Raw genomic sequence first — 7,988 nt, 5'->3', positions numbered from 1 at the left:
TGGAGTGCAGTAGCATGATCATGGCTCACTACAGGCTGGTCTGGAACTCCTGGACTCACACAGTCTGCCTGCCTCGGCCTCCCAAAGTGCCGGAATTACAGGCGTGAGCCACTGCACCCAGCCTGAACTTTTAAATAATAAGATTCTTGTACTTTATCTTGTAAGGGTTAAGATAAAACCATTTTCAAGTTATTTTTGTTTGTTTTTTTGAGACAATCTTGCTTTGTCGCCCAGGCTGGAGTGCAGTAGCATGATCATGGCTCACTACAGGATTGAGCTCCTCGGTTCAAGTAGTCCTCCCACCTCAGCCTCCTGATTAGCTTGGGACTACAGCTGCATGCCACCATGCCTGGCTAACTTATTTTTTTTTTTTGTAGAGACAGAACCTCACTATGTTTCCGAGGCTGGTCTTTATTTCTTTCAGAGTCTTGCTTTGTCACCCAGGCCGGAGTGCAATGGTGTAATCTCCACTCTCTGCCACCTCTACCTCCTGGGTTTAAGTGATTCTCCTGTCTTAGCCTCCTGAGTAGCTGGTTATAAAGAATGAGAGAGTTATTTTATCAGGTACGTGCCACTACGTCCGGCTAATTTTTTATTTTTATTAGAGATGGGGTTTTGCCATGTTGGCCAGGTTGGATTCGAACTCCTGACCTCAGGTGATCCACCCGCCTTGGCCTCCAAAAGCGCTGCGATTACAGGCGTGAGCCATCGTGCCCAGCCCCCAGGCTGGTCTTAAGCTCCCAGGTTCAAGCAGTCTTCCCCCTTTTGGCCTCCCAAAGTGTAACCCCACCACACCTGGCTTACTTTCAAGTTTTGAAAGTAAAGGAAATTAAAATAATCTCAGCAAGGAATTTATATGGAACTGCATGTCATCTACAAATTCATATTACTTCTAGTTAGTATGTAAAGGCTGTTTTATGTTAGCAAAAGTGATTTATGATCCATTTTATTGGTAGGGAGTATAAGTTTTACTTTTTGGCCAGCTTACATTATATTCCTTTTAGAAACTTAAGCATCAAGTTAAACATTATCACAATGTTTCTAAGTGGGGATTTGGATTATTTGGCTACGTTAATTTGAGAATTCTTTTTCTTTTTCCTTTTTTTTTTTTTTGAGACGGAGTCTCGCTCTGTCGCCCAGGCTGGAGTGCAGTGGCCGGATCTTGGCTCACTGCAATCTCCGCCTCCCGGGTTCACGCCATTCTCCTGCCTCAGCCTCCCGAGTAGCTGGAACTACAGGCACCCGCCACCATGCCCGGCTAATTTTTTGTATTTTTAGTGGAGACGGGGTTTTACCATGTTAGCCAGGATGGTCTTGATCTGCTGACTTCGTGATCCATCCACCTCAGCCTCCCAAAGTGCTGGGATTACAGGTGTGAGCCACAGTGTTTTTCCTTTTTTTTTTTTTTGAGACGGAGTCTCGCTCTGTCGCCCAGGCTGGAGTGCAGTGGCCGGATCTTGGCTCACTGCAAGCTCCGCCTCCCGGGTTCACGCCATTCTCCTGCCTCAGCCTCCCGAGTAGCTGGAACTACAGGCACCCGCCACCATGCCCAGCTAATTTTTTGTATTTTTAGTGGAGACGGGGTTTTACCATGTTAGCCAGGATGGTCTTGATCTGCTGACTTCGTGATCCATCCACCTCAGCCTCCCAAAGTGCTGGGATTACAGGTGTGAGCCACCACGCCCGGCCCCGAGGATTATTTTTCAAAATTTTCACCTTAGAAGCTTTATTATGATCTCTTGTATTTACCTTTCATAATGACTTCCCCTACCCCCCATTTAAAAGTTATGGTTGGCTTCTGCTGTGCCTCACACCTGTAATCCTGGCACTTTGGGAGGCCTAGATGCGAGGATTGCTTGAGCCCAGGAGTTCCAGACCAGCCTGGGCAAATAGTGAGACCTCATCTCTACTTGAAAAGAAAAAAAGATTCATGTCCCAAAGAGACCAGACTTTGCCAAAGGTATCAGTTCCATATGATAGTGAACATTACAAATAAATTTGATTTTTTTATTGGAGTCTAGTTTTGCAACTGATAGTGAATGTCCCAAAACTGAATGACATTTATCTCTTCTCTCATTCTTTATAACCAGAAGAGACGACAGAGTTTGTAGTGATCTATTTTTAATGCAAAAATGATCTTCTCAAACTATTTCTTTAAACATACCCACTTATGAGCATCCTTATTGACAGATATGAACTAGTTTCCATTTGATGAATCATTTTCAGGATTCATTTTAGCTTTAGGCCAAAATAAGCATACTGTGTATATATTCATACATAGAAAGAAGCTTATTTTAATTTGTAAAACTTTAATATATAGGCTTTTGAGAACATCAGATTAATATCTTTATCATTGTGTTTTGGGATTAGAAGGTATATTATCTGATCAATCAGCAAATAACATATATCACCTGTAAGTCTTAGATGTTAAAATTTTCAGGCCATTTTGAAACTGTTAAGACTAAATATTTGAACATTTACTTCTATATTCTGACACTTATTTTTGATATGCTTTTGATCTCACCTTAACCCAGATCAATTCATTTCTGAAAACCAACGGCTTTTATAACACACTAGAAGCAAAGCTCTGAGCAATATAAAGACTTCCTGTTAGCCTACCATAGAAAATGAAGAAGCAGTGTGATTTCCTTTTGCTAGGATGTGTTCTGTACAAATTAAACACATTACTTTAGCTTTTAGTTATTGAGTTGAACAAAAACAAATCAGACTCTAATCTTTTTCACTTGGGATTGAGGTATTTTTTAACTTTAACAAAATATAGTGTGTTTTTAACTGACGTTTTAAACATTAACCATAAAAAGACAGTACAACCATGTTGAACACTTGAAGACCTTACCCATCGCTTTTTAGCTTAACATTTTATCATGCATCGCTGGTGGGCACTTTTACTGAAGTCTTTGCTATCACTAAAACGAAACAATTTCATTTATGTGTTTATTTTAGAGCTAGGGTCGTGCTCTGTTGCCCAAGCAGGAGTGCAGTGGCACAATCATAGCTCACTGTAAACTTGAACCACTGGGCTTAAGTCATCCTCCTGCCTTAGCCCCTTGAGTAGGTAGGACTACAGGTTTGCACCACTATGCCTAATTTTTACATTTTTTGGTAGAGATGGGTAGAGACTGGTCTCAAACTGTTAGATTCAAGTGATCCTGCTGCTGCTGCCGCCCTAAGTGCTGAGATTACAGGCATGAGCCACTGTGCCTGGCCGTTATTTTTATTCTAAACTAAAAGCAATCTATAATGATAAGTTCCAACAGTACAGATTTGAAATGTTAAAAAGCCTCTTTTCTCCTTATTATTGTGATATTGTTTAAAATCTGCATATGTAAAGTTCAACACAATGTTATTAGCTTGGTGCAAATGTAATTGTGGTTTTGGCCATATGTGTATGTAGGTAATGGCAAATTTTTTTTTTTTTTTTTTAGTAGTGGCAAAAGCTGCAATTACGTTAGCACCAACCTAATACATGTTTTTGTTCTAGTTTTTTGCTCATTGAAGCTTGGGTATCTTTCCATATTTAGAACATCTAGATTTTTTTTTATTATAGCTGAGTGGTATTTTATTGTTGGTTATAGATATACCAACATTTATTTAGGTTATTCTCTACTGATAGGTGCTTAAATTTTAACGTGAAGGAATTTTGCAGTGAATTTTCTTTTGCCTACATCCAGGTGTTGGAAGTGGTAATAGATATTTATAAATTCCTATCAGAAAATTACTGGGTCACGGCCAGGCGCGGTGGCTCATGTCTAATCCCAGCACTTTTGGGAGGCTTAGGCAGGTGGATCATTTGAGGTCAGGAGTTTGAGACCAGCCTGGCCAACATAGTGAAACCCCGTCTCTACTAACAGTACAAAAGTTAGCTGGGCATGGTGGTACACGCCTGTAATCCCAGCTACATGGAAGACTGAGGCAGGAGAATTGCTTGAACCTGGGATGTTCAATTCTTGCTTGCAGTGAGTGAAGACCATGCCATTGCACTCCAGCCTGGGTGACAGAGTGAGATTCCATCTCAAAAAAATAATAATAAAATAAAAATAAAATTGCTGGGTCACAAGGCATGCGCTGTTAATCTGATAGGTAAAAACAATGAGAGTTTGTATATTTCTTGAATTTTGATTGAAGTTGGGCGCCAGTCTTATGATTGACCATTTTTCCTTTCCCTTTTGGCTGTTGATACAATTTGTCCATTTTTCTATTAGTTACTATTTTTTCTTATTGATTGGTATGAACTCTTTATAAATCCAGCACTTTTAAATGCTATGTAATATTCAGTGTTATTGTAATACCATAATAATCATACATTCCTAATGTAATGCTGCAGTTGATTTCATTCATGTATTTTTTTTCTTTATTATTTTATTTATTTATTTATTTTTGAGATGGAGTCTCACTCTGTCACCTAGGCTGGAGTGCAAAGGCGTGATCTTGGCTCATTGTGACCTCCACCTCCTGGGTTCAAGCGATTCTCCTGCCTCACACTCCTAAGTTGCTGGGACTACAGGCATATGTCATCACACCTGGCTAATTTTTTTTGTGTTTTTTGTAGAGACAGGGTTTTGCCATGTTGGCCAGGCTAGTCTCCTGACCTCAGGTAATCTGCTTGCCTTGGCCTCCCAAAGTGCTGGGATTACAGGCTTGAGCCACCGCGCCCGGCTGAATTGTTTTCTTAGGATAAACTTGGTATAAAATTGAGTTTAAAGGCTGTGAATTTCCTCGTTAATATATTCACACAATCTGAAATAATACATTTAATATTTAATAAATATTTAATGCATTTCAGATTATATTTAAAACAAACAAGGATTTAAATTACCTATAACCCTACCAATAAGGACAACTACCATTGTGAGCCTTTTTGCTCTAGATAGCTTTCCAGTGTTTTATTTTTCTATTGTAAAGCCTTTTCTCCCCCACCCCTTAACATATATAGGAAAAATCTTTCCACATTAGTAAATAAAGATCTAGGCTGGGCACGGTGGCTCATACCTGTACTCCCAGCACTTTGGGAGGCCGAGGTGGGCAGATCATCTGAGGTCGGGAGTTTGAGACCAGCCTAACCAACATGGTGAAACCCTGTCTGTCTCTACTAAAAATACAAAATTAGCTGGGCATAGTAGTGGCACATGCCTGTAATGCCAGCTAGTCAGGAGGCTGAGGCAGGAGAATTGCTTGAACCCGGGAAGCGGAGGCTGCAGTGAGCCGAGGTCACATCATTGTACTCCAACCTGGGCAACAGAGTGAAACTCTGTCTCCAAAATACATACATACATACATACATACAAAAAAAATCTATGCTACAGGGTACATTTTTCCTGTTTTACTTTTTTCATTGTATTAAAATATTAAAATGTACATAACATTAAATTTTTGCCTTTGTAACCATTTTTAAGGATACAGTTCACTGGCGTTGGGTACATTTAGATTGCTGTACAACCGTCACCATTGTCTGCCTCCAGACCCTTTCATTATCCCAGACTGAAACCTATTAACACATTTTTATACCTTTAGCTATTCTCTTATTGTGGACATTCATTTCCAATTTTCTCCCTTTGTAGGTAACAATTGACATATATATATATGTATATAAAATATATATATATATATGTATTTTTACTTGTCTGATTACTTTCTCATGATGGCAGTTCTTCCATGATAGGACAGTTCTCTAGAGAACAGTTTATATGAGTATACATATTAAGGACAATATTTTTTTTTTTGAGACGAAGTCTTGCTCTGTTGCCCAGGTTGGAGTGCAGTGGTGTGATCTCGGCTCACTGCAACCTCTGCCTCTCATGTTCATGCGATTCTCCTGTCTCAGCCTCCTGAGTAGCTGGGACTACAGGTGCCTGCCACCCTACCTGGCTAATTTATGTATTTTTAGTAGAGACAGGGTTTCACCATGTTGGTCAGGCTGATCTTGAACTCCTGATCTCAGGAGATCCACCCGCCTCAGCCTCCCAAAGTGCTAGGATTACAGGTTGAGCCACTGTGCCCGGCCAAGGATGACTTTTAAATTTGAATTTGGATGTCAGTTTTTCTCCCCCTGACACCACTGTAGAATTTACCCTTAGTTTAATAAGAAAAGTTAATGTGGGCCAGGCTCTGGTGGCTCACACCTGTAATCTCAGCACTTTGGGAGGCCAAGGTGGGAGGATCATTGGAGCCGTAGAGTTCGAGACTGATCTGGGCAATACATGTACCTAGACCTCGTCTCTAACAGAAACCTTAAAAAACTAGCTGAGTGTGGTGGTGTGTACCTGTGGTCCCAGATACTTGGGAGGTGGAGGCTAAGGTGGAAGATCGCTTGAGCTCAGGAGGCAGTGATTTCCATGAGCTGTGATCATGCCACTGCACTTAGGCCTGGGCAACAGAGTGAGACCCTATCTCAAAAAAAAAAAAATTATAAAAGTTAATGTGATTGGAAGGTTAAATGTGTTTTTTAAAGTTACAGATATATAGCTGTTATATAAAAAATGAGATACTTCTATGGTAATACAGAAGTCAAAGTGTCTTTTGCCTAAATGAGTGTTTTTTTTTTTTTTTAACAGGCTCAGTGACATTGTTCAGTGGGAAGATTTGTGGGGAGAGGTATATATGTGATATTTATTTGGGAAAGGGTGTTCATACATATTTTGCTGTTCTCCTGGACAAAAGGTTGAGAAACCACTACTTTGTGTTCTACTTTGTTTGATTGGTTAGAATCAGATTTACCTAACCTGGGTTTTAATTGTAAAACAAAATTTTAAATGTCAAATACTTACAAGTTATTCTAATAAGAGCCTTTGCTTTCTCCTAGGATTGGCAACCACCATTTGCATGTGATGTTGATAAACTTCATTTTACGCCACGTATCCAGAGACTGAATGAATTGGAGGTAATGTCTTCACTAGTGTTCTGTTTGCCTGTATTCCAGGGGGACCCTCTTTGAAATTATTAGGATATGTTAAAATTGTTACAGAATCACCATTGTAAATCTGTTTTTAGATTTATATTTGAGCAAATAAGAACATTTCTTTCTGTAGAGAACAGGTCTTTAAAATATCGAATTGGCTAGGCATGGTGACTCACAGTTGTAATCTCAGCACTTAGGGAGGCTGGGGCAGGAGGGTTGGCCTGGGCAACATAGTGAGACCCTCTCGACCCTCTCTCTAGTAAAACATAATTTAAAAAATTAGCCAGGTGTGATGGTTATGGTGTGTGCCTGTAGTTCCAGCTACTCAGGAGGCTGAGGTGGGTGGATTGCTTCAGCCTAGGAGGTCAAGATTATAGTGAGCCATGGTTGTGCCACTGCACTCTGCACTCCAGCCTGGGCAACAGAGCAAGACCCTGTATCATATATATATTTACATATGTGAAGATACACATACACACACAATTGTATTCTTTTTGTAGGGATGGAGTCTCCCTGTGTTGCCCAGGCTGGTCTCAAACTCCTGGGCTCAAGTGATCCTCCTGCCTCTGCCTCCCAAAGCTGGGCATATAAAAGCTTCTTTACTTGTCATATAATTTTAAACAATAATATGGAATTGTGCTTACAGTACTACTTCAGTTCCTTTCAGAGTGCCTACTTACATCACAGGAAGGTTTACTGAGTGTTTAATTCCTTGTCTGTCACGTGGTAGGGGCTGAATTAAATTCTTTTTAAAGTCACTTAAAATTTTTACTTTCTTTATTATGGAGTCCTGCTCTGTCGCCCAGGCTGGAGTGCAACAGCATGATCCTGGTTCACTGCAACCTCTGCCTCCTGGGTTCAAGTGATTCACCTGCCTCAGCCTCCCAAGTAGCTGAGATTACAAGTGTGTGCCACCAAGCCCAGCTAATTTTGGTATTTTTAGTAGAGATGGGATTTCGCCATTTTGGCCAGGCTGGTCTTGAAATCCTGACCTCAGGTGATCCACCTGCCTTGGCCTCCCAAAGTGTTGGGATTACAGGCATGAGCCACCATGCCTGGCCTGAATTAAATT

The 7,988-nt window shown here is 40.5% G+C and overlaps 1 protein-coding gene across 1 annotated transcript in view; it reads left to right on the top strand.

Annotated features, from left to right (window-relative positions):
• KDM5B (lysine (K)-specific demethylase 5B) overlaps nucleotides 1-7,988 on the top strand; it is an 81,830-nt gene that overhangs the window by 27,187 nt on the left and 46,655 nt on the right. Inside the window, exons 2-3 of the mRNA XM_011931773.1 lie at nucleotides 6,821-6,898; nucleotides 7,705-7,820. The gene's annotated coding sequence lies outside the window, so the exon portion shown is untranslated. The remainder of the gene's footprint in view (nucleotides 1-6,820; nucleotides 6,899-7,704; nucleotides 7,821-7,988) is intronic.

Source organism: Colobus angolensis, unplaced genomic scaffold (assembly GCF_000951035.1).
Source record: "Colobus angolensis palliatus isolate OR3802 unplaced genomic scaffold, Cang.pa_1.0 Scaffold91, whole genome shotgun sequence".
In the NCBI taxonomy this organism is placed as follows: Eukaryota; Metazoa; Chordata; class Mammalia; order Primates; family Cercopithecidae; genus Colobus; species Colobus angolensis.
Note: the sequence above shows the minus strand (reverse complement) of the source record. Positions and strands in the feature narration are given on the sequence as shown.